The sequence below is a fragment of the Neofelis nebulosa genome, chromosome 12 (assembly GCF_028018385.1).
Source record: "Neofelis nebulosa isolate mNeoNeb1 chromosome 12, mNeoNeb1.pri, whole genome shotgun sequence".
Classification (NCBI taxonomy): domain Eukaryota; kingdom Metazoa; phylum Chordata; class Mammalia; order Carnivora; family Felidae; genus Neofelis; species Neofelis nebulosa.
In genome coordinates this window covers 76,680,930-76,706,938 of record NC_080793.1, presented here as the reverse complement: position 1 = coordinate 76,706,938, position 26,009 = coordinate 76,680,930, and the positions used below count along the sequence as shown (strand labels likewise).

The 26,009-nt window shown below is 39.6% G+C and overlaps 1 long non-coding RNA gene across 1 annotated transcript in view; it reads left to right on the top strand.

Annotated features, from left to right (window-relative positions):
• The window catches only part of LOC131492045 (uncharacterized), a 49,419-nt gene extending 24,078 nt beyond the window's left edge, over positions 1 to 25,341 (top strand). Inside the window, exon 2 of the long non-coding RNA XR_009251812.1 lies at positions 24,978 to 25,341. This is a non-coding gene — a long non-coding RNA (uncharacterized LOC131492045). The remainder of the gene's footprint in view (positions 1 to 24,977) is intronic.
• The last annotated feature ends 668 nt before the right edge of the window (positions 25,342 to 26,009 follow it).

Below are 26,009 nucleotides of genomic sequence, written 5' to 3'. Positions count from 1 at the left end.
GAAAAAAATCTCTTGATATGCCCAAATATATCAATATATATAGTTATCTTTTTTCCCCCCTGAAATATATCCCTTCTGGAGCTTACTTTCTTTCTGTTCCACTCAGGACTGCTGCACAGTTGTAATCCTGAGGATCTTCTTCCACCATCATTCTGAAGATCCCTTTTACCTTTCTATGTCTTATATCCTCCTTTTTTTTTTAACCTATTCTCATTGTTTGTTGGTTTGCTTTCTTCTTTTAGTGGCAAAAATCCTCTAAGAGCTTTCTGAGAAACGATGCATGAGAATAAATTTGGGGAACACTTAGTATCAGTAACCCTCTCACCTGATGGATAGTTTCTCTGGGTATTGAAATCTAAACTGGAGGCCATTTTTCCTCAGGATTTTCAAGGTATTCCTCCACTGTCTTCTAGTTTCCAATGTTGCAGTGTAAAATTCAATGACATTCTAATAATTTATCCTTTGTGAGGTGTTTTTGTTTGGTTACATTCAACAGCTTTCAGAATTTCCTTTTTCCAGTGTACTGAAATTTCACAATTATGTGTTTGAGGTAGAATAGGTGGCTCTTTTTTCATTTGCTGTGATAAACCTTCAATAGACTTTTCAATCTGGACTTATGTTCTTCAGTTCTAGGAATTTAAAAATGTACTTCTTTGATGATTTTATCACATATTTTTTCTCTGTTCTTTCAAGAACCTCCTCAAAATTATGTAGGGGCACCTGGGTGACTCAGTCAGTTAAACATCTGACTTAAGCTCAGATCATGATGTTGTGGTTTGTGAGTTCGAGCCCCACATCGGTCTCTCTGCTGTCAGTGCAGAGCCGGCTTCAGATCCTCTGTCTCCCTGTCTCTGCCCCTTCCCTGCTCTCTGTCTCTCAAAAATAAACATAAAAAATAAAAATTAAAAAAATTATGTAAATATTGGACCACATAGACTGGTGCTTTTTTTCTTTACTCTCTTTGTTTTACCATCTAGAATATTTCCTTCGATTTACCTTCAAACTCTTTGAGTTTTTAATCTCTCCCAGGCTCTTAATTTTAATATTCTTACTGACAGAATGCTTTGCTTTGTTCTTGTTTCATAAAAGGAGTATCTTTTATTTCTCTGAGGAAAATAATTGTGGAGTTCTTCTAATACTCTTTTGCCAGAGGATTTTTTTAATGCCCTCTGATTTCTTTTTATCTATTTCCTTTTATTTTAGTATCTGCCTTCAACTTGGAGGCTCTCCTCAACTGTCTGATGATCTCTCACTGTCCAGACTAAGGCTCTAAAATGGTAATTATAGGGGCACCTGGATAGCTCAGTTGGCTAAGCATCTGACTCTTGGTTTCAGCCCAGGTCATGATCTCACCTTTTGTGAGTTCAAGCCCCACATCAGGCTCTGTGCTGTCAGCGCAGAGCCCACTTTGGATCCTCTGTCCACCTCTGCCCCTCCCCTACTCACCCGTGTTCTCTTCTGTTTTCTCTCTCAAAAATAATAAACATTTTTTTAAAGAAAATATAAAATGATAATTGTAATTTCTCTGTGGATGTGTGGGGCCTGGGGTTTCTCTGACCAGTGATCAGGATTTGGCCAGATTTGACTCCCAAGTATCAGTAGATGTTAAGTTTTTTCCCTTGGTCTGGTCTGTTTCCTCAGACAAAAACTCGCCAGCATTCTGTATTGGGGAAGATATCTGTATGCCAGCATTCACAAATCTAGCATGAGAAAGGGATTAAGGAGTTTTATTCTCTATGTCAAGTTTCTCTTGATCCCTCTGTTTTCTTTTTTTAAATTGTTTTAAGTTTATTTATTTATTTTGAGAGAGACAGAGACAGCGCCAGTGGGGGAGAGGCAGTGAGAGAGGATCCCAAGCAGGCTCCGTGCTGCCAGTGCAGAGCCCTATGTGGGGCCTGAACTTACAAAGCCATGAGATCATGACATGAGCCGAAACCAAGAGTCGAATGCTTAACTGAGCCACTCAGGCACCCCTAAATTTTTTTTTAATGTTTCTTTATTTTTGAAGGAGAGAGAGAGAGACAGAGCATGAGTGGGGGAGGGGCAGCGAGAGAGGGAGACACAGAATCTGAAACAGGCTCCAGTCTCTGAGCTGTCAGCACAGAGCCCCACGCGGGGCTCGAACTCACAGACCGCGAGATCATGACCTGAGCCGAAGTCGGGCACTCAACCGACTGAGACCCCCAGGGGCCCCTTGATCCCTGTTATTCCTGCTCACAGTTGGCCTTGATATTCCTAGTCCAGAGCTTTTCTGATTCAAGCTCCTTGCTGTAAAACATGCTGCCTTCAGCCAGGATGGCAGAGGAATAGCTGTCTGGCTACCGGGCCAGAGTAAACGAGGTGATAAGTGAAAGGAAGAGGGTCTAAATCAGCCCCGCCCAACAGAAAATAATTTGTACCACAAATGTGAGCCTCATATGTAATTTTAAGTGTCCTGTCCACATTTTAAAAAGTTTTAAAATAAAGTGAATTGATTTTATCAACATTATACATTTGACCCGGTGTATAAAAAAATATTGTCCTCTCAATATGGAATCAGTATTATCAATGAGATATTCAGTCTTCTCTTTGTCATGTCGTTCACGTTTTCAAGATTTACATCTCAGTTTGGACGATTTTAAGTGAGGCTAGTGGCGACGGTAAAAAGCAGTCCGGTTTTAAGGGATATGAAGTAAAACTATAAAACATGCAGGAGAAAGCAGGATAAAATGTGTGCAACATTGAGATTCACAAAGCTTTCTTAGGTAGGCGACACAAAGCAAAGAACAAAAGAGAAAAAGAATTATGGAAATAGAACTCATCAAAATGAAAAACCTCTGCTCCCCAAAAGACACAGTTAAAGGAAATGAAACTCCTTGACCAAGGGCTTGTTTCCAGAATATACAAAGAACTCTCACAACTCAATAAGAAGACACACAATCCAATTAGATGTTCCTATCGCCTGATCTTTCCAGAGTTCCATGCTGGGCTTTGCCTGCTCTGGGGAGGTTCCATTCCTATGAGTTTAGATTTCAGTCCTTCTCTGGTATCTATCCTCTTTTTAGCACCAGTGTCTGTCCTGTCTTCAATTTCAAACAACTTCTCTCTTCTATCTTTTCCCTCTTGTTCTCTTTGCTCTTGTGAGTTTGTGCATTCTTTACTCTTTTACTATCGTTTTCTAGAGATACCAAGAAGTGGTAAGATAAATACACATGTTCACTTTATCATATGTAACTGGAAGTCTTATCTTAGATGCAGCTTTAACAACATATTGTAAATGTATTTATTTATTTTTGTCTCACTGCCTGTTTCCCAAACAGATTATGAACTTCTCAAAAGCAGTGATGTTATTTTATTTTTTCTTTCTATCGTCAATACTCAGCACTGAGGGGCTATGTGACAAATGTTTGTTGACTGACTGAATGAATGAATGTCCATTTTATATGCACATATTTATCATCCCTTCTCCCTCTAAAATATAGGTTCCATGAGGGGCGCCTGGGTGGCGCAGTCGGTTAAGCGTCCGACTTCAGCCAGGTCACGATCTCGCGGTCCGTGAGTTCGAGCCCCGCGTCAGGCTCTGGGCTGATGGCTCGGAGCCTGGAGCCTGTTTCCGATTCTGTGTCTCCCTCTCTCTCTGCCCCTCCCCCGGTCATGCTCTGTCTCTCTCTGTCCCAAAAATAAATAAAAAACGTTGAAAAAAAAAAATTTTTTTAAATAAAAAATAAAAAAAAAATAAAATATAGGTTCCATGAGAGCAGGGATCGTGTTCACCATGGAATCCCTGTGGTCTAAAACAGTGCCTGTTCACAGTCAGTGCTAAAATGTTGCTGAAGGATGAACAAATGAATGAGTGAGTTTATACAACTTTATAAGCTTGAGCACATATTTAATTTTTTCTATTTTGCCATTTTATTTAATTAGCAGGAATATACACACCATAAATAATATACTTTAGAGGCTTAATTATATCTATTCATGTAATTTGCTGCTCAATGTCTATGGTTGGATTTATGTGCCTTGTTAGCTTGACTATTCAGAAATTATTGTGGTACCCTCAGTGACACTCGCAAGTAGTCAATCCAATCAGTTCATTAACGTGATTCAAATGATTAGACATCAACTGGTCAAGGAGTCATAATTCAATCATTAGGAAAATCAAAAGAAGAAAGAAAAAGAAAGGACGAAAGGATTCATATAGACATGGCCTTAGTTAGTTTGTGGTATTCGTTAGGCATTGAAAGCCATATACTTACTTAAGCCACTTAGGTACTATTTTAGTACTTACCACAGTATAATGGAACACATCTTATCTCTGCTCTACTAAGTTTATTCATCTAATTGTTATAAATAATTTTCCCCCAGAATGCAAACTGGTGCAGCCATTCTGGATAACAGTATAGAGGTTCCTCAAGAAGTTAAAAAAGAACTACCTGGGGTGCCTGGGTGGCTCAATCAGTTAAGCCTCCGCTTCAGCTCAGGTCATGACCTCAACAGGTCGGGAGTTCAAGCCCCGCATCAGGTTCTGTGCTGACAGCTCAGAACCTGGAGGCCTGCTTCACATTCTGTGTCTCTCTCTCTGCCCCTTCCCTACTTGTGCTCTCTCTCTCAAAAATAAATAAATAAACATAAAAAATATTTAAAAGAATAGAACTACCCTACAACTCAGTAATCACACTGCTAAGTATTTATACGAAGAGTACAAACATATTAATTCAAAGGGATACATGCACGCCGATATTTATAGCAGCATTATTTACAATAGGCCAAATGCCCATCAACTGATGAATGGATAAAGAAGATGTATATATATACTGGAAAACAATGACATCTGGCCATTCAAAATGATGTGGATGGAGCTAGAGAGTATTATGCTAAGTGAAATAAGTCAGATTAAAAGACAAGTACCATACTTCACCTATATGTGGAATTTAAGAAACCAAACAAATGAACTTAGGGGGGAAAAAAGAGAGGGAAGCCAAGAAACAGACTCTTTTTTTTTTTTTTTAATTTTTTTTTTTTTTTTTAAAACCACAGAGAACAAACTGATAGCTGCCAGAGGGGAGGTGGGTGGGAGGGATAGCTGAAATAGGTGATGGGGATTAAGATGAGCACTTGCCGTGATGAACGCCCAGTGTTGTATGTAAGTGTCGAATCGCTAACTTCTACACCCAAAACTAACACATACACTGTATGTTAACTCACTGGAATTTAAATAAAAATCCCACCTCCTCCAACAGCTTTCTGCAAGATCCCACCATGATTTTCTTCTCAGGCGGATGGGAAAAATACTCAACTGTTACAAGTTTACATTTCATCTCATTCAGTTCAATCTCTTTTGCAAACCAAAACCTTTCCATTTCATTTATTTGCATATACAAATGCCCTTCCACCAGAAAAGATTTTTTTTTAATGCTTATTTATTTTGAGAGAGAGACAGAGCGTATGTGAGTGGGGGAGGGGCAGAGAGAGGGGGACAGAGGATCCGAAGCAGGCTCTGTGCTGACAGCAGAGAGCCCGATGTAGGGCTTGAACTCACAAACTATGAGATCATGACCCGAGCCAAAGTCAGATGCTTAACAAACTGAGCCACCCAGGTGCCCCAGATTTTTGATGATTTAAATATTGCCATTTCACACTCACTTAAAAATTCCCACTTTTTTCTTAATGTGACTGGAATCATGGATACAAATATAAATAAAACACTTAGAGTAATACCTTTCAAACAACAAAGATCTTCAGAATTTTGCAATCTTAAATTAATGTACACCTGATTAGTACATATTAAGCTCTAAAACCGCAGTAAGGTGAACTGGCCTGGGAGGTCATGATAACTAAGTTTAAAGTTATAGAGTTGTGTTGGTTTGTTTTTCCTAAGAAGCAGTTGAGAAACCAGTAATGTAGAATTAAAAAAAAAAAAAAAAAAGGATCAGTTATCTTAAGAACTCATTAGGATGTTTCACAGGTTCCCAAAACTATGCTTCTCATAGCTTTGGAAACTGTTCTTCTTCTTTATGGAATGATTCCTTCAATCTCAAACTAAAGTTCTTGCTGAATTTGACTGTAAGATTGTATAAAATAAAATTTGATGAATTACATTCAAAGAATAAGTTACGCATTAAGAACTGTCTTTAAGAATGCTCATTCTTTTGGGGCGCCTGGGTGGCGCAGTCGGTTAAGCGTCCGACTTCAGCCAGGTCACGATCTCGCGGTCGGTGAGTTCGAGCCCCGCGTCAGGCTCTGGGCTGATGGCTCAGAGCCTGGAGCCTGTTTCCGATTCTGTGTCTCCCTCTCTCTCTGCCCCTCCCCCGTTCATGCTCTGTCTCTCTCTGTCCCAAAAATAAATTTAAAAACGTTGAAAAAAAAAAATTAAAAAAAAAATGCTCATTCTTTTTTTTTTTAATTTTTTTTTTTTTAACATTTATTTATTTTTGAGACAGGGAGAGACAGAGCATGAACGGGGGAGGGTCAGAGAGAGAGGGAGACACAGAATCTGAAACAGGCTCCAGGCTCTGAGCTGTCAGCACAGACCCAACGCGGGGCTCGAACTCACGGACCGCGAGATCATGACCTGAGCCGAAGTCGGCCACTTAACCAACTGAGCCACCCAGGCGCCCCAAGAATGCTCATTCTTTAAAAATGTTTATCTATTTTGGGGTGCCTGGGTGGCTCAGTCAGCTGAGCGTCCGACTTCGGCTTGGTCGTGATCTCACAGTTCCTGAGTTCAAGCCCCGTATCGGGCTCTGTGCTAACAGCTCAGAGCCTGGAGCCTGCTTCAGATTCTGTGTCTCCCTCTCTCTCTGCCCCTCCCCTGCTCACGGTCTGTCTCTCTCCCTCTCTCAAAAATAAATAAACATAAAACAATTTAAAAATGTTTATTTTGAGAGAGAGAGGGAGTGGGGGAGAAGCAGAGAGAGAGAGGGAGAGAGAAAATCCCAAGCAGACTCCACACAGCTAGTGTAGAGCCCATCTCAGGGCTCGATCCTATGAATCCTGAGATCACGACCTGAGCCAAAACTGAGAGTCGGGCGCTTAAGGCCAGGTGCCCCAAGAATGCTTATTTTAAAACAAAGGTGATTTATAATCTCACAATAGCATATATCCCACAATTTTGTCTTTGTTAGAAAATGGCTCAAATTTGGCTGGGCACAGATTGTATCTCTGAAGTGCTGCATTATCAAATCTAGGTACTTAAAGTGTAAACTTTACTGGTAATTTCTAGTAAATAAGAAAGCCTTCCATCTAGAATGCTTTCCTTTAGTCTAGGGAGCCATGCTGCATTTCTGGTTCTTTTCTCTTTCCACGATTAGTTAAATCTCAGTTTCTTCTTTCAAAGGGGAAGTTTTGGGTTTTTAAAACTTCACTATGTGACTTCAAGAAGCTGAAGTAGAAATGTGGGTTTTCCTCTGGTTGAAGGGGGAGAACCTAGAGCTTATAAATGTCACAGGTATTTCCAATAAATTGGAGGTCACCAGGAAAGATGTTAGGATAATAAATCTAGCCTCTAAGTATACACCCCCTTTACCCAGCGGGGAGCCTCCTGGGATCATTTGTCTGCTGTTCATTATCTTGTCTGCATTATTCAACAGCTCTGTTCTTGCTCAATGGGCTTCAGAGAGCTTTTAACAGCTGCAGGAACCTCCAATTTTTACTTAAGTTCTCTTTCTCTTTGTAATAGAAAAACAAAACAAAGCACCTCGAAGAATAGGAAAAGAAAGAAAACCTGTCTTTGATGCCCAGGATTTATCTACATAATTGAACCCAGGTCACAACTGAGATTGCTTATTTATTTCACATTTAACTGTATCAATGTTGCAATGTTATATTTGGATGCTAAAAGAGAAGGCTTACATTTAAATATTAACAATAGGAGGGTTTAAAAAAAATCCCAAGCCATCTAAATTGTATGACGAAATGACAAAAAAACCATTTAATTTCTCAGAGATGCTAAGGTTAGCTCTATTTTAAGAAAAACGCTCTTTTGTATTTGACACACCAAAAAAGTTGTGGGTTGTTTTTTTTTTTTTTTAATTACCAAAAAATCTACTACAGGATCAAAAGAGAGAATAAGCTTTGGAGGAAGGGAGGAGCCAGTTTATTAACTAGCCCAGATAAGAACCTCTGCATTTGAGTTGTTTCAATCAGGACATACTTAGCTACTCTTGGGTAAGCTGGTTCTCAGGAAGATTGACATTATTTATGATGATGATCTGATTTAACAGGACTTTCTTGAATCTAACCAACCTACAGCTGTTGTGCTAACATAAAGTATGAGATTGTATTTATCAACTGGGTGATGGATAAAGTGAAGCAGTTTTTTGCCATGACCAGAAGCAGGACAGCGACTTGAAAATAAAAATTCCTGATGACAAGAACTGCTAAAAATGCTTAGAAGGAATGGGCAGAGCAAGGATTACACCTCCAAAGAAGTTAATGGGCCAGCTTCAGGGACTTCGCAAATGCTGACTATTTAACCGAAGTTTTGTGAGATTCAGAGGACTCATGAGTATTTTCTTTAAAAAAAAATTTTTTTTAATGTTTTATTTTATTTTTGAGAGAGAGTTGGAGGGGGGGCGGGTGGAGAGAGCAGGGAGACACAGATCTTAAAGCAGGGTCCAAGCTCCGCGCTGTCAGTGCAGAGCCTGACTTGGGGCTCAAACCCACTAACTGTGAGATTGTGACCTGAGCTGAAGTCGGACGCTTAACCGATTGAGCCACCCAGGCACCCCCTCGTGAGTATTTTCTGATCAAGACTATGAAGACCCACTATGATCAATGTGTACTGGTCCCAGTATCTAAAGTAAAGAATATAAAAGGGCTAAGGTGAATGGAAAGATTTAAACAAAACAGCACTTAAAAATAAATCTAGTTCATGTCATTCATAAGGAATTATTTAGTTATCCAATAATAATGTGATTTCCAATCAAAACTACATGATCTGTCTTTTTTCGAGAAAGGCTGTGCTTTGGACTAAAATGTGTTCAGGGTGGCAGTGGAAGGAAGGGATACTTGCAGACGAAATAAAGACATTTAAACTTGCTCCTGTAGCCCCGAGATTCTCTGATCTGCAGCAAGAGAATAAGGTCTGCAGAGGTGACAGTCCATGCCCAGAATGGAATGTCTTGATCTATGTATAATAACAAGGGACTGCAATTTCCTAGCATTAGATCACCATATTAAAAGCCAAGGGAGCTTTTCAGCACCACCATTTGATCAGATTAAGATCCTTAGTGTTGTACAAAACACAGCTCGTTAGCCACCCAAAGTCTGAAAGCATCTCTAAAGTGGCATAGAAATGCTAAGTAGTCTCAGACACCTGGACAATGCCCGACATCCCAGTAGAAACCAAGGACCTCCTCAATTATCAAGATATTTGTTACCGGGGAAAACCTAGATAATAAGCTGACTCTGTGATTGGGAAATATGTAAATAAATGCCTGAAACTTTTATGCAAACCCTTGGTGCGCTTTTAGCTGGGCCTCCCAAAGCACATTAATTACTATGAAAGCAAATATGACTTTTGTCATTTGCTCGATAAGCTGTAAGAATGGCAGTGAAACAAAACTGTAGCAGCGATCCACTGCCACTCAAAATTATTTTCTGAATTATTCAACGCCCCAAATCTGAAGCTGCTTTCTTAAACTATCAGAATTCAGGAGGTAAAAGTAACATTTGCTCCGGAATATCAGGTCCAATTTTGCATTTGCTGTATGTATGAATTCCTTTTCGTAGTCAACCTCGCGATTCAGGGAATGCTTCTCATCATTACCATCCTATGGTATGCAGTCAGTGCATAATGGAAGTTTTTTTTTTTTTTTTTTTTTTTTTTTTTTTAACGGGGCACCATTAAAGCTTCTCCAGCTTTACCAAGCAGGCACCCAGATTGACTTTGTGAAAATAACTCTAATGTTTTGTTTTTGGTTTGAATTTTGCCACCGCTAGAGTGAAGTCTCAGGTTTCAACCGTCAGGAAAAAGATAAGTCATTCACCAGTAAGTGTTCCTGGCTGATTTCCGTATTATTTGCCGACCACGACAATTTCTGTAACAATAAGGAAAAAACGGACTCTCCCCAATGTGGTGTTTATACCCTGAATCTCTTTTAAAAACCTTCCAACCTAAGTAAAGCTCGGATATAATTTGAGAGACAAGAAGGCAGTCGACTCACATAAAGTGATAGAAAATTCTAATCACTCGTTATCACAGTGTCCATGGCTGTTTTCGGAGTCAACGCCAGGATAGTGTAGTTGCTACAGACACCATCTGGCCTGCGAAGCCTAAAATATGAAATGACTTCAGTTCAGGTCATGATCTCGTAGTTCATGAGTTCAAGCCCCACATCAGGCTCGCTGCTGTCAGTATGTCAGCGTGGAGCCCACTTCTGATCCTCTGTCCCCCTCTCTCTGCCCCTCCCCTGCTTGTGCTCTCCCCCAAAATAAGTTTTTTTTTTAAATACTTCAAAAAATAAAATATTTACTCTCTAGCTCTTTACAGAAAGAGGGGCTAGGCTCTATACTAAAAGTAATACGTATTTTATTCTATTTAAACAGCTATGGTTCCAAAACATTCTAGAAATTGCATTCGTTCCTCACCATTTTAATCATTTGTGTGTTCATTTCACTGAAAGAAGTTTCTTCCTCTCAAAGAAATAAATTGCCACCCTCAAAAGTTTCCGAAATTTGCGACTGCTAGAATAGTAGCACAAAGATTAGCACTTTTCTTTTCCTTATTTCTTGTCTTTGAAAAAATCCTCTCTTTCCATCTCTCTAAATGTTATACACGCGACCTCTATAATAGTCGGGAAATTCCACAGCCCTTAGAAATGAATAAAAAACACTAGCTTTTTCTCAGCCAGTGCCAAGAGTCCTACAATATATATACTTTCCCACACAGGGTTGACAAACTTGGCCGCTGAAGCAGCTGTAAAAATGGAAATGCAATCACAGAAGGAGTTATCAGCCTTATGAATTGAGGCGCCTTGACTCTACTTGACATTCATTCTCAATTACCAAGTTCAGGCTTCTTGCCTTCATTGAGCAGCACTACAGAGCACCTCACATAAATGAGTGGATTCTGGGCAGCCATGATGCTGTCAGTCACATGCTTCACTTCTTCAGAGGACTCAGGTCAGCCAACAAAGCTCTGAGCATTAAATTATTTCTGACAGCAGCCACGGGCTATTAGAATGTAACCCGCCTCTCTGTTTCAGATGTTTATCTTTGAAGAAACCACTCACATCTTTATTGCAATCGTAAAGTCTGTTGCAATGATTAAAAAAAAAAAAAAAAAAAAAAAGACATTTAACCTGTTCCTACACTCTGGAGTAGAGCTCTGGATGTATTAATTGCCTTCTTTCACACTTTAGCCACATCTAAGTTACAAGGTAAGAGTTGTAGAGAGTTCAAAAGGGAGGAGAGTTTTATGGAATCAACAGGACAGGAGGCTAGATGTGTCAGATAACTTGTCTCCCCAAGAAGATGGATGGAGATGAGTAGGGAAAGTCATACTTTATCCAGACATGCATGTTTTTGCTGCAAAGTATTTACAGTAACCTCATGAATTAGAAGATAAAGAAATACCTATGGCTTCTCTAGAATTTGGCATTTCATAAAACTGTAAAGTGTTAGAACCCAAAGGAATTTGTATTTTAGATATTTAACTTTTTCTTGAGTATCTAATATACACCAGACAATGCACTAAACAAATACATAGATAACTTCCTTTTGGGTTCAGTGCTATTAAGGAAGGAATATAGTAATTTGAGGTCTAGTGGAAATGGTCTGCATCAGGTTAGGGGATCAGTAAGTGTCAAGCAAGCTTTCTCTAAGGAAAGGGATTTTAAACTCAGATGTGAAAGAAAAGAGGATGTCAGGAAGGAAAAATATTCCATGGCCAAATGGCCAATTCCCTTCGGGAAGGAATATAGTCCTTTCAGGTGAGGGAACAGGTCAATAAGGTTTAGAGATATAATCCGGAAATTTTGATTCCATCAACATGAATAATATTCCACTTCCCAGGAAGGCATACTGATTAAAATTGAGATTTTAATTTTTAAGAAGGAAGTGTGTTATGAGCTAAATTATTTAATTTGTAATTGTGCACTAGGTTCGCTAAATCATGTGGTTAGTAGAAAAAAATTAAAGTTCTGGAAAGTACACGACATGAAATCAACAAAATGTGTTCGTTATCTGCATTTTCTCAGCTTTTTGGTATTATCCTAGTCATAGCAGGAGATTATAAGGTATGGGGATAGAAATTCCTATCTGTGCCCACATCACCATGACTAAGATCCTTTCATTCTAGAAACCATTTGCCTAGGAAAGTGCTCAAGAAGACCCACCAGTTCTAGGGCCATGTTGCAACCTCGTTTCCTATAAAACCATAAATGACAAAACCTATTTCTTTCATTTATGTAGAGCTCTGATAAATAAATCACTAAGGAAAGGGCCCGAAACCCAACGAGAAAAAGTGAATAAAAGATTTAAACACAAAGTTTTCTTGGATTGTTCCTCTGCTCTTGATAAAAAAAAAAAAAATGTAAATAAAGATTTTTTTTTCTCTTGTGTCTGCCCAGAAAAAAAAAAAAAAAAGATTTAAACAGGCAGTTTACAAGAAATGCAAGTAGCCTTGAACATGAAAAAATGTTCCACCCCTGCTCTCAGTGAAAGAAAGTCAAATTAAATCATATGAAGATACCATTGTCAATGGCTCAATTAGCAAAGGTGAACACACTTGATAATGTTTCATTATGGCAACATTAAAAGGCTTTGGGGGACTTTCACATTTACTGTTGATGAGAGTACAAACTGGTACTCTCTATGTGTGGGGAAATTTACAACATGGATCCAAATGAAAATTCGCATCTCTTGACTGAGCGGTCTCCACTCTAAAAGTTTATCTTACAGCTATTGCTCCACTTATAAAAGAAAGAGTAATTTTGAAGATACGATGGTAGCATTGTTTGTTAAAGAAATAAGAAGTGGAAGCAGCCAAATTGCTCATCAATTGGGTTCTGAATAAATAAAATACACCATCTGGGTGATGAAATACTATGCAGCCATTAAAAGAATAAGGTAGATGTAGCCCTATTTGTTGATATGAAAAGACAATCAACATATGGTAAATGCAAAAGGCAAAGGAAAATATGCATAGTAAAACTCATTTTCCTAAAGGTAACCAAATACGTGTGTGTGTGTGTGTGTGTGTGTGTGTGTTATGGCCTGAATTTTGTTCCCCCAAACTCATATATTGAAACCTTAACCTCTAATACCTCAGAATATGACTATATTTGGAGATAGGACCTTTAAAAGGGTAATTAAGTTAAAATGAGGCCGTTAGGGTGGGCCCTAATCCAATCCTTCTGATGTCTTTATAAAAAGAGGAGATTAGGACACACAGAGAAACACGAGAGATGCACAGGCACAAAGGAAACAGTGTGAGGACACAGCGAGAGGCCATCTGGGAGCCAAGGAGAGAGGCCACAGGAGAAACCAAACCTGCTGATACCTTAATCGTGGACTTTTAGCCGTCAGAACTTTAACAAAAGAACTTCCTGTTGTTTCAGCCCCCCAGTCTGTGGTTCTTTGTTATGGCAGCCCTAGCAAACTAATACAACAGGTACATGCATATATGCAAATGGCACGTTTCTGGATGTATGTCCGAGAAATATTGGTAATCTTTACCTTTGGAGAGGGTGACTAGAGATCTGAGATGGAAAAGAAACTAACTTTTGTACTGCTTTAACTTTTACCATGTATACTGACTTGGTGGGTTTGAGAATTTCAGGGCTGATCAAGGAAAAGCCAGGACCACGAGACGGTATTACTACACATCATGCTTTATCGCGCAGCACTAAATGGGCTTGCATGAGAGAGGAAGTCTCTCGCAGAAGAGACCTTCCAGAAATGTAGGTCTACTAACCAAAAGGGAAAGAGGGTCGGAGAATTCTCAGGGGACCGGGGAATTACAGAGGGGACTCACATGTCCAGGCCATGTTACCCATCAGCAAGGTAGGGAGCCTCTGGGTCAGAGAGCTCTGAAGGGCGGCAGCAGTCTGTGGTCTTTTATGGTTGAAGGGTTTGTCTTACGCTATTGCTAGCAGATTCTGGATGTCGTCTTGTGGGGCATGCAAAGCAACTGGCTCTAAATGGCTACAAATTGGTTTATTTGGATTATACTTAAAGCAATTAGATGTGTAAAAAACTGATCTTGGCATCAGCAGGCTTTGAGCTCACAGTCCAAGACTATTGCAAAGAAGTAAACTTTATAGGGGCTAATATACAGGAGCCATCTTTAACCCATTTATACATCATCACCGCCATCATCATCATCATCATCATCATCATCATCAAATATTTAGTAGGAAAAACAAGATCTGTCCAGGTAGATGTTTCACCCTCTGAAGCATAAGATATCAGGCATTTTTCTCTCTACTGTCCTCCACTAGGAGGCCTCACCCCAAAGATTTCCACGATCCATTCATTAAACAGCTACCTCCTCCCTTATTCTGATTCCTTCTATGCCATGTTGGGGTTTTTTTGTTTTTTTTTTTTTTTTTACCTAAAGCTGACAAGCTGGTATGTTCTGAATAGCAGGATTTTACCTCTCCTGGGAATTCTTTCACATTTTCTTAAAGTGAATTGATACACAGTCATTGGTAATATTTCAGAGCCAATATGTCTAGAGAAGAAAATGCTATCTGAGATATTTAGGTTATTCCTACAAGTAGAATGGCTGCCTTCCCAAGCAGCAGAATTACCCCCAACTAAGGCTTGGTGAGGAATATAGGACAGTGAAATCTTGCATGGTATGATTTGACTAAACATCCTCTAAGGTTAATTAAAAAAAAAAAAATCATTCTATGATCTAATGCAAGTGGGTATTGGAAAAGTCCAAAATGAGAAAGATCAATGAGAGCTGATACAGTAAAGAGAGGGAATTTTCATAGAACTGTCAGGACTTGAGCTAAGTCTTCAATGATGGACAGCCTTTGTATAAAAAAGCAGACAAGTTTGTAGGCAAGAGAAATATAGGATCATAATGCCAAGTTCCCGCTCCCAGCAGGGTGAACCTGGCAAGGGCATCCACCCCAACAGCTTCTACCAAAGAGCAAGGTCCAAGACCAGCTAAGAGGTCAAGACAGAGTTCTTACTCATAGATAGGGGCCACGGCAAAAGAAGGGGGGGGGGGAGGGGGTGTGAGTGATCACTTGGAGGGAAATCAGAGTTAGACCTAGAGAAGCAGATAAACTTTTCTGGTCTTCAGCAACACTTATTAAAGTGCAAACAATCTTTGTGAAGACTTTGCCTGAGCTGCTGACCATTTATTTAAATAGCATAAATTCCTGGTGATTTTCAAGCCTATGCAAAGCTTAAAAGTAATATAAAACTTCTTTATCTGTATTCAAAACCCTAGAGAATCTATAGCTGACATGCCAACAAAATATCATAGGTGAGGCCAAATGGCCTAGGAGACTAATTGAAACTCCATTGTGACACAGTGGAGCAGAGAACATTGCAGAAAGAAAAGTGAAATAGAAATGGGGGCAAAATACCAAAACTCAATAGGATTAATAAAACATCACCACTATTTGTAAATGTTTAGTCAATTATAATCAGCCCTAGAAATGTTTAACATAGGAAATGTATGCCTTAGCTCTGAGCCTTGTGATGATATATATGGCTCATACTTCTCACTTCACTGAACACAAATATGATTATTACAATGAAAAGAAGAGAATTTACTATACATTTGGCAGTTTCAAACATCATTTATAACTCACAGGGACAGATTATTGATTAAGTCGTTGTATATCATCTGAAATCTCCATCACTTAGAGTTCAGTTACTGGACTTGTTAAGTGATATTAAATTAAGAAAAACAAAATTTCCAGTTGTGTCTATAACAAAGAAATAAAATACATTAAGATGTCATTAATGACTATCAAGGGTTCTCTTGTGCTATAAAATTTACTGTGTGTTTCCCAAATTATTATTTCATTGTTTGAATATTTTTATAGATATAGAAAATAAGACTCAGAGGGATTATTTGGCAAAGTTGGAACTGTAACCTATGCCTTCTTTTCTAAACCAAATGTGTTGTCCATCAAATTATGCTGATGTCCAAAAAAGCAGAGTTCCCTCCAGCGTGTTTCTAAAAGCATGCTTTCACTTATATCCAGCATGGGTGTTCAAGCCCTGGTACTCAAGTGTGACAGGGTCTGTTCTGCTTTTTGATGATTTTTAAAATATTTTAAATATTACCCTTCTTCTATCCAAACCTATTCAGGACCAAGTTTCCAAGATTATCAAGAATACAGAGAATAAATACATTGTGAAGATTAATTGCATAATATAAACATTAGTCAAGTGACTGTTACTGATTTTTTGTTTAATGAATGTTAGATATAACTGCTGAATTACTGAATAAGCATTGGACTTTAGCCACTGTTTAGCTTTATTACACAAGAATTTTTAATTGAGAAGGCAATAAAATAACAGGATGAACAAAATATAATCCCCAAAATAAAGAGTAGCTATTTTCATTGGATTCTACATGTAAGCCTGCAACCATATTTTAAGATTGTGCTTTATTCACTTTACATGGTTATGAATATATCCTTGTCTCTACATATTTTTTCTAGTCATATTTCAATGGCTGTATACTATGTTCATGGATATAGTTTTGACTTTAACTATGGCATTATCACTTTAAGGTTAAATGTAATGGGGGCGTTTGGGTAGCACACTTGGTTAAGCGTCCAATCTTGATCTCAGCTCAAGTCATGACCTCACAGTTCATCAGTTTAAGCCCCTCATCAGGATCTGCACTGATGGTGTGGAGTCTACTTGGGATTCTGTCTCTCCTCTCTGCCCCTCCCCAACTTGTGTGTGAGCCCCCCCCCTCTCTCTCTCTCTCAAAATAAATAAATAAAAAAAAATTTTTTTTAAGTTAAATGTAATGGTAATAATTTCTTTGGTAAGCTTTAGGTATTTGAACTTAAATGATACAAGCCACTAATTTTTTTTTTCAGTCAGTTATTATTGTAATGATTTAGGCTTTTGAAGCCATTGTAATCCTAAGATATGAACTAACTTAATTCAACTTGGAAAATGTGAAAATGTACCTTAAAGGTACAAATTAATTTCAGAATAAATACCAGATGATTTTGATTTGTTTCACATAAAATTTATATCAATATGTTTTGTGCTTCTTTGGGGATATTTCCTCCACATTATTTTTGTGAGAAATAAAGGGGAAAAAAACAACTTTGGTAAATTAGAATGTAGCGAGTTTGGAATAAAAGAATGGAATCCTGTTTATGATCATTATGTTGTTAGGATGTGCGATAATTGTAACATATCTGAAAACACCATTTGGATATTTATGCTATCCTGGTTGTTGTGTTTCTTTTTTTTTTTTTTTTAATTTTTAAATTTTTTTCTTTAATCTTTGTTTATTTTTGAGGGAGAGAGAGAGCTGGGGAGGGCAGAGAGAGAGAGAAACACAGAATCCAAAGAAGGCTTCAGGCTCTGGGCTGTCAGCACAGAGCCCGACGCGGGGCTCGAACTCACGAACCACGAGATCATGACCTGAGCTGAAGTCAGACACTTAACTGACTGAACCACTCAGGTGCCCCTATCCTGGTGGTTTAATACTTGATTGCCACCCCTGCTTCAGACCATACAACAGCGTGATTTCATTTGAGGTCCAATCCCATGTGAGCACAGTTGACTGAAGCAAATTTTCATCTCACCAAAACATAACACATTTGCCAGCCTGTGCACGCCAACACAGATGATTTAGGGTATAACTGACTGCGACTGGCACTTACTCAAGCTGTGACATTTTCTGTCAGCAATTGGGTAGTATATGGAAAGCCGATGGAACAATTACATGTTACGGAAGACAACTGGATTTTGGAAAAGAAGGAAATAGAAAACAAGCCAGGTCTTCCACTTCAAACAGGTAGTGAGGAAGCTACAACACTGGCCATCTTCCCCTCTTCCAACAGTGTGACTGTCAGGGAAAGAGAGAACACTGACTTGACTAATATAGGATGAAAGCGTTTGGAGTCTTCTGTTTAGAGAATGCAAATGAAACAAAAAGAATGTTAAGTAAAAGGACCTAGAAACCACCAAAAATTAAAGGAAGATGGAAAATGGTATTGACAAAATATCGTTCCATTGGCAAATCGAGGAGAGAGAGAAAAATCAGAAGGTGAGTGGAAGAAAAAGGAATGAAAGGAATAAGGTAGGAGAGGGGGAAACAATTCTTAAAAAATTAACCAGGGGCATGTGGGAAAATACTAAGCAAAATAAAAAACCTGCAGCATGAATACATTATTTTATGTGCTTCCTGTCTCTAATAATTAAATAAATGCAAAATAATGTAACAAAGATGCATCATTTTGCCTGGCCCATTAGCAAAAATTTAAAAGAATATTATTATCTAGTTTGGGCAAGGAGATGGGAAAACATTCTCCTACACTAGTGATTTATTGTTTTATTTATTTATAAATAAATAAACTGTATGAAGCTACTGGAGAAAACCTTATTAACATATTCATACTCACTGAGTCAACAATTCCCTTTACTGGGGAGACACTTATACAAGTGTGAAAAGATATATGCATACCGATATCCCCTGCAGAATTGTTTATGAATATGAAAAGTTGGGTGGGAAAATCTGTGTATGAGTAGGGCATTAGTTAAATAAATTATTGTATATCCCATAGTGAAATGCTATATATGAATCTCAAAGCATTAAGAAAACCTTATAAGGGTGCCTGGATGGCTCAATCAGTTGAGGTTCAGACTCTGATTTTGGCTCAAGTCATGATCCCAGGGACGTGGAATCGAGCCCGGCATCAGGCTCTGTGCTGTCCCTCTCTCTCTGCCCCTCCCCCCTCTCAAAATAAATACATGAACTTAAAAAAAGAGAAAATCTTATATTAATGCATTAATGTATTAGATGAAGATGTCTGTAGTATTAGCAACTTTAGGGTAGCAGTTATTGTATTACTCATAACAACCATAATAAGAAGTTAATATTTACTATTTTGCATGTTGTACTAAGCCTTTTTATAAGCATTATCCGATAATTTTCACAAGAACTTTATGATGTGAGGTAGTATTTTTACCTGCATTTGACAGGCAAGAAGACTTGAGACTCAGAGAAATTAAATAATTGGCCCAAGGGGGCTAGAAAGGGCCAATTCTAGGTCCTGAACCCAGATAAATGTGGCTCCCAAGAATGGACTCTTACTCTAGATCCCCAAAGCATAGTTTGATAGTCATTTTGTAAAGAAAAAAGTAATCTAGTAAATACAGACAGAAAAAAAAATCAGAGTATTCACTAGACTGTTGGTATTCTTTATCTGCTGTGGAGGAAATTATGGAATTAGGTTACATTCCTTTTTATTTCTGCAATGTTAATACCTTTATAATGACATATATTGTTTTGTACCAAGAAGAAAATCAGTAAGATTAATAAATTGCTCGCTTTCTGAGAGTTAATTGCAAAGCAGTACTCTAAAATTATTGAAGATGTCTTTCATCAATGTTCTCAGAACTTCCTAATCAAGGATTCCCGAATCCCAGTCCATGAACTGAACACATCACAATCACCTTAGGAGTATTTTATTGCATATACCAATTTCTTGACCCCAAATGCCTCATCCCATCCAGTTCAGTACATCTGGGATGGGACTCTGGAATTTACATTTTTTTAAAAGCTCCCCAGGTGATTCTGATACCCAGCCAGGTTTGGGAATCACTGTCTAAGAGAATGTGATTTATGTAGATCAAAAGAGAAAAGAGAGAAAGTGCACCATATGGTATGTTAACTCTTTCTTTAATTTCATTTTAGAGGTGACTTCACAGAGAAAGGATTTCTAAATCATTGGTACACATAATTCAGAAGATACCTATTCCCAAAAATGTGGCAACAGCTTTGGCCATCTGAAATATGACAATAATTCACATTTACCATGGAATAGAGGAAGGGAAGATGTTTGGAATGTTCTGTAACTGAGTAATTAATCAGTGTGGCATTAGAGCACAGATAGACATCTAGACCCACAGAGCATAGCATAGAGCACAGAAACACATCCAAGTGTATAGGATGCATGGGCAGCGAGCTATTTCTATGGGGGAAAATTAGTATTAACAATAAACAGAATGCTTGAGGCTTGTTGGGTGTGCAGATTTCTTTTTAAAGAGGGATAGCTTTTTTACGACACCCCCCCCCCCCGCCCAAATTCTTCTACTTCTCCAACTGCTTACAGTCAATTGACTTCAGCTTCTCTCAAAGTTTTTGCATTTAGGTTTGAGAGACATAGAGATTGTGAAAGCAGGGGAGGGGCAGAGAGAGAGGAGGACAGAGGATCTATAGAGGGCTCTGTGCTAGCAGCAGACTGCCCGATAGAAGGCTCCATCTCAGGAACCGTGAGACCACGACCTGAGCTGAAGTCCGACAATTAACCAACAAGCCACCCAAATGTACCACCCCCCATCAGCTCCCTTTAAACACTAGTGTTTCCTGGAGTTCTTTCCTTGGTTGCCTGTCATTTTCTTCACTCCGTGTGCCCTCGTGGGCCAGCTGCTCATCCATTCTCATGACTTTGACTACCAAGGACAAAAGGATATTCCAAATCTATTCTATTCTTTCCAGTGGAAGCTTCCGTTTTAAATGCCAGAGCCATATTTCTAATATTTAACGGATCTGCAAGGCACCTTCCACTTAACACACCCACTCATTATCATCTGTCACTGTGTCTTCTACTGTAATCAGAATCTCGGTTAATAAAATTACCACCCAACCAGTCTTGCAAGGTAGAAATTTGTGAGTCTTACTTAACTCTGCCTTCTTCCTATCAGGTGACCGCAAAGTCCTGTAATTTATCCCTCAAAATTATCTTTTGACATCTCTCCATCCTATGACCCCCGCCTTAGTCCCGGTCCGCAGCATGCTTGCCTCTAGACTGCAAGTCTCCTGTCTAGTGTCCCTTCCTTCCCTCTCTCCAGTGTTTTCACCATATTCCCATGGAGAGTAGTTTGCCTTAAAATAAAAGTGGGGGAAAAAACCCATGCCTGCTACTCCCCTTCTAAAAGGACTGGTAGTTGCAGAAGTCTACATAATGAAGTTCAGATTCCTTGCTTGGCAAATGACAATAATAAGGGCGATATGGTATATTGAGTCCCTATTTTACATATGAACCAAATGAGGCCCCAAGAGGTTAAGTATCTTCCCCAAGGTGACAGAACTCCTTACGTGGCAGAGCTGGGATTTCCTTCTAGGCTGGCTCCAACTCTGCAGCCCATGCTTGATTCCAGTCTCTTTCTTGACCTAATCCCTCTGTGTACACATCTGTCCCCTCAAATAAGCTGTGAAATCCCCAGGACAGGAAAGATGTCTTCTTCATTTCTGATCCCCAGTGTCTAACACTGTGGCACAGGATAGGTGCTTAACATATGCTTGTTAAAAAAAAAAAAAAATGGATCAAGGGACAGAGAAAGAAAGGAAGGAACTGAAGGAACTAGTGAAGATGTTTTAAGAAGAACATGATGCCGGGGCACCTGGGTGGCTCAGTCGGTTAAGCGTCTGACTTCAGTTCAGGTCATGACCTCGTGGTTTGTGAGTTTGAGCCCTGCCTTGGGCTGTGTGCTGACAGCTCAGAGCCTAGAACCTGCTTTGGATTCTGTGTCTCCCCCTTCTCTCTTTGTCCCTTGCCCACTCACACACACTCTCTCTCTCAAAAAGAAATAAACATTGGGGTGCCTGGGTGGCTCAGTCAGTTAAGTGTCTGCCTCTAGCTCAGGTCATGGTCTCATGGTTCGTGGGTTTGAGCCCCACATCGGGCTCTGTGCTGACAGCTCAGAGCCTGGAGCCTGCTTGGGATTCTGTGTCTCCCTCTGTCTCTGCCCGGTCCCCACTCATGCTGTCTCTCTTTCTCTCAAAAATGAATAAACATTAAAAAAAGAACATGATGCTGTTTTATTTTTTTACTTTAGTTTTATTATTTTTTAATATGAACTTTATTGTCAAATTGGTTTCCATACAATGCCCAATGCTCATCCCAACAGGTGCCCTCCTCAATACCCATCACCCACCCTCCCCTCCCTCCCACCCCCCATCAACCCTCAGTTTATTCTCAGTTGTTGAGTCTCTTATGGTTTGGCTCCCTCCCTCTCTAACTTTTTTTTACCCCCTTCGCCTCCTCATGGTCTTCTGTTAAGTTTCTCAGGATCCACCTAAGAGTGAAAACTTAGGGTATCTGTCTGTCTCTGTATGACTTATTTCACTTAGCATAACACTCTCCAGTCCCGTCCACTTTGCTACAAAAGGCCAGATTTCCTTCTTTCTCATTGCCACGTAGTACTCCATTGTGTATATAAACCACAATTTCTTTATCCATTCATCCATTGATGGACATTTAGGCTCTTTCCATAGTTTGGCTATTGTTGAAAGTGCTGCTATCAACATTGGGGTCCAAGTGCCCCTATGCGTCAGCACTCCTGCATCCCTTGGGTAAATTCCTAGCGGTGCTATCGCTGGGTCAGAGGGTGGATCTATTTTCAATTTTCTGAGGCACCTCCACACTGTTTTCCAGAACGCCTGCACCAGTTTGCATCCCCAGCAGCAATGCAAGAGGGTTCCCGTTTCTCCACATCCTCGCCAGCACATGATGCTGCTTTAAATATCTGAAGAAGTGACGTGTAGAAATGGCTTTATCCTTCCTGTAGAATAATGGATGCTCTAACCTGAACTCCATGAATGAGTTCAGGGAAGCATGTTTCTATGATAACAGTCCATACCATTAATAAATCTCACAAAGCCTTCGGTGACCCCAAATAAAAATGTTTAGAACTATTTCTCCAGAGGAGAACCAGTGAGCAGATGTTACTGGGAAGCCAGTTTCAGATCTCTGCAAAAAAGGAAATTTACAACAAGGAGAGCTGTTTGAAAATAAAATCTTTACAGCAAAATGTCAAAAGCTCTGGATCAATGGAAACCATCAGGCAAAGGCCAGATAAACATGTCCAAAGATACAGAGAAAGGAATCCATAGAATTCTGGGAGCACTGAAAGTACTCTAGGAAAATTTCCACACTTGACCTCTGCGATTCTGTAATTCTAAGGTGCAACCCATAACACATTTATCAGTTCTTTTTTTAACTTTGCAAAGATTTTGATTATTTTTAGAGGCATCACAGCATCTCTCTCAGTCTTTTACCTTCCCAGGTACTCCCCTTTAAGGATCATCTTCAGGTTTCTTTGCATTTCTTAATAAACGTAAAAACTCACGTGTAAATCCTGTTGACATCTGCAGGCACTGGTAATTCCTATTTTTCAAGTCAGATAGCCTCCTTAGTCCATTATGAAGCCAGATTGCTCATTTGCCATGTAGGTCCATAGGTTATTGAGATGTTAGTTTACATTATATCAAACTTTGAAGCATTAACTGCAAAAATAATTGTTCCGCTGGCCAAATCCCCTTGAATGCCTGAATTACTTTATTGAGTGTGGTTTTCCTTTCTCCTCAAAGACATTCTTTATTCCACCCTCACTGTTGACATAACAAAAATGGAAAAATATTTACCTTGCTCCTCTTCAACATCACAAAAAAGTCAATTTAATGACACGTAGGAGATTTTCTCAGTAACTTTTCCTACGTTTATCTCATTACTTGCAAGTCCAGGTGATTGAAAGGATGCAGTGAATTTAAAAGAAGATAGATTTGGCCAAAGGTGGGACTTATTCATAAAATAGTAACAGTAAATATTTACCATTTTGTTTATGCCCTGAAGTCATTGTATTTTACTTAGCAACATTAATATATATTCTTTTATGAGAAGTATCCCTCAGAGTCAAGATTGAATAAGTAATCCTTTTCAGTGGTATGTATTAAAGTTTATATCCCTGTGTTATCAAGGAATAAATTAAGACCTTTGCTCCACTATTTCAAACAGTTGAACTTTTGTGATGACCCTTTCAAAAGGATAAATGAGGTATGAAATGGACTGCCTTCTTGCTTTTCAATGGGAGAAGTCACAGTTGAGGCAAATGTAAATGACTTTCATTGTTTTCAACGACACAAGTCAAAGAAAATGCATAGAAAAAAACCCATTTATTCTGAAGGTTAACTAGTGCCCAAATCTGGTCAATATTTGCTGCCATCTGCTGGTCAAAAGAGAAAGTTGCAAGGAATGGAGAAACGCGTAGAGGGAATTTGATCTGTTATTGAGATGCATTTCTATAGGGTAGGAAGGGATTAATTATCCAGAATTATGCTCGTAAAAATATACTGTGCACCCCAGCTTCAGAGCCAGTCCCTTCTCAGTGGCAGAGGGGAGATAACGGCCAGGTGGCTCATGGGCTGCCTGCCCACAGGGTATAAGCATTTGCTCTGGTCCACGAATCTGGTCGCCGGCACCGTCCTTTCAAGCTCCTCCTGCCTCACCTTCAGGCAAAGCAATAAAGCCCGTTTCCCACTGCGCGACATTTCCTAAAACGTTGCCGCAAGGAAAACTGGCTTTTCTTGATCAGAGATTGCAAACGAGGTTAGATACATATTTATGTGGGTGTTGATTTTAAAATAAGGGAAATTCACATAAAAGTCTGGATTGCCAGCTCCTTCTGGAAAATTCTACTGTTCCCCTATGGCTGGGGCATACTAGATGAGGGGCCTGCCCATCACAGGGACGCTACTTCCTGTTATCTCCTCGCGCAGGAGCCTGAAGGTCAGAGGTCACTTGTTATTCTCGCTATACATACATCCTCTCTCTCTCTGTCTCTCTCTCTCTCTCTCTCTCTGTATACACACACACACACACACACACACACACGATCACATATGTGGTTAAAAGTGGATACTTTTAACCTATAGGATATTTTAACCTACTTGTTGCCCTCTCTTGCATCAGTTAGTAACGGATACCTATATTATTAGGGATGTCATGGACTTGACTCAAACTTATGCTTCCCCTTTCCTCTTGCAGATAGTTATCACCGTTGAGATGTGTATCAAAGCTTATGGGCCGGTCTTCCGGGAACTTTTTTTCAAGATGGCCGACGGCACTACAAGGAAATCACTTTTTTTGCCTTTCCACCTTCCTTTTTTTTCTACAGCAGACAAGTTGGCCGGAGCTTCAGCAGCTAGCTTGGATCCTGAGTAAACACGAGGCTGGAGGTCAGGGGCTCCACATAATGAAGAAAAACGATGGCACAAACTTAAATCTCTGGTAACCACAGAGCTACCTACCATCCCAGCTCTGGACTGTCCCCAGTAGGCTTCTTTTACTGGAGAGAAAAATCAAACTTGATCTTGTTTAAGCCACTTATTTGAGTTTTCGGTCAAAAGCAGCTAAACCTGATATGTCGTATCTTTAACAAAACTGGGCCAATGAGAGAGAGACTGAGAAGGCTGTGTGTTTCAAGCAATATAGGAGATTCTAATACTTGGTATCTGAGTGTTCTAATCAGCTGGGTTTACTGGGTAAAAGGAACAGAAGGGGTATGGATATCAGCTCAATAAAGTCCTCCTGGGTGAATGCCATTGGCTTCCTTGGGGCAGGTGCTCTCTTAGGTCCGTTTGCTGGAAAACAGTTTGAGGTGGAGATTTGCGTGCAGGAGGGAAGGAAACAGGATTAGGCAGAGGAGCTGAGCTGCAGAGCAGTCCCAACAGAGTGCTCAGGATCTGTTGAAAAGTTCTGGAGCTGAGGCAGCCTTGCATGTGTTATGCTGTGTCATGACAAGGGAGCTGAGTCTTTTTATCCCCTCATTAGCCAGTCACTGGATGTGAGCTGCCCCTGGAGGGGAGGCCTGAACTTGCAGGCGGAAACACCGTCCTGCCCAGGGCAGTGCTCAGAGTGGGGCTCAGTTGTGAACCATCGGCAACTATCAGAAGTTGAGGGAATGAATGAATCTTGGTCCTGAGAGGAAGCAGATAGGTACCTTACAGCATCCTCCTGGCTATTTACATATTAGGGTGTAATTCCTGTCTTCTAAATTTTGCGTAGTATTCTTACCAT